This window comes from Gavialis gangeticus, unplaced genomic scaffold (genome assembly GCF_001723915.1).
Source record: "Gavialis gangeticus isolate Ggan-Ray unplaced genomic scaffold, GavGan_comp1, whole genome shotgun sequence".
NCBI classification, from domain to species: Eukaryota; Metazoa; Chordata; order Crocodylia; family Gavialidae; genus Gavialis; species Gavialis gangeticus.
In genome coordinates, this window is record NW_017728965.1 from 2,380,788 (window position 1) to 2,381,412 (window position 625).

The 625-nt window shown below is 49.3% G+C and overlaps 1 protein-coding gene across 1 annotated transcript in view; it reads left to right on the forward strand.

Annotated features, from left to right (window-relative positions):
* The first annotated feature begins 296 nt into the window (after positions 1-296).
* PEBP4 (phosphatidylethanolamine binding protein 4) overlaps positions 297-625 on the forward strand; it is an 80,104-nt gene continuing 79,775 nt past the window's right edge. Inside the window, exon 1 of the mRNA XM_019504318.1 lies at positions 297-320. The gene's annotated coding sequence lies outside the window, so the exon portion shown is untranslated. The remainder of the gene's footprint in view (positions 321-625) is intronic.

Here is a 625-nt window from a genome sequence, read left to right on the forward strand (position 1 = left end):
TTGTCCTTTGTCACCTCTCCTTTTGCTCCTGTGTTTCATAGCGCTTCTCCCTGGAGATTTCAGCAGTGAAGCAGTCAGTGTTGTTTCTACCTGATGAGCCTCTGCTTTTCTCCTACTCCTTAGCAAACTTCTCTGTTTGTGCCTCTCTGTAAGCCCCATCCTGCTTTAGTGCGGCACAGTGCCCAGAGCCTTGCTCTGGCTCTAAGCCGTTCCTGGTGAGGTCACGCTGTACATAGTAAACAAGAAGCCAGAGAGGATCGGGAGCCCAGCAGGTGCCATTTGCTGCCTGCGAGGGTCCCCAGTACAAGCAGGACCAAGAGGTATGCATTTGGGTGAAGGTGTCTCTGAGACTGGGGACCCCTGAAGAGGAATGAATGGATCAGCTATTGGAGGAGGCCCTGCGGTTGTGAGGATTAACTAGTGACTTTCATCTTTGAGAGATGGTTTGTGGGGGTGCTGGACCTGCTGGTAACCTTTGCAGTGTAATTAAAAAAGGTGGGGAGTTGGGTTGGGTGATCTGGGCCTCTCTTCATCAGTACTGCAGCAGCTTCATTAGGTCTGCAAACCTCTTGTGCAACTGCACTGTGCCCGTGTAAAAAAAAAAAAAAAAAAAAAAAAAAAAAAG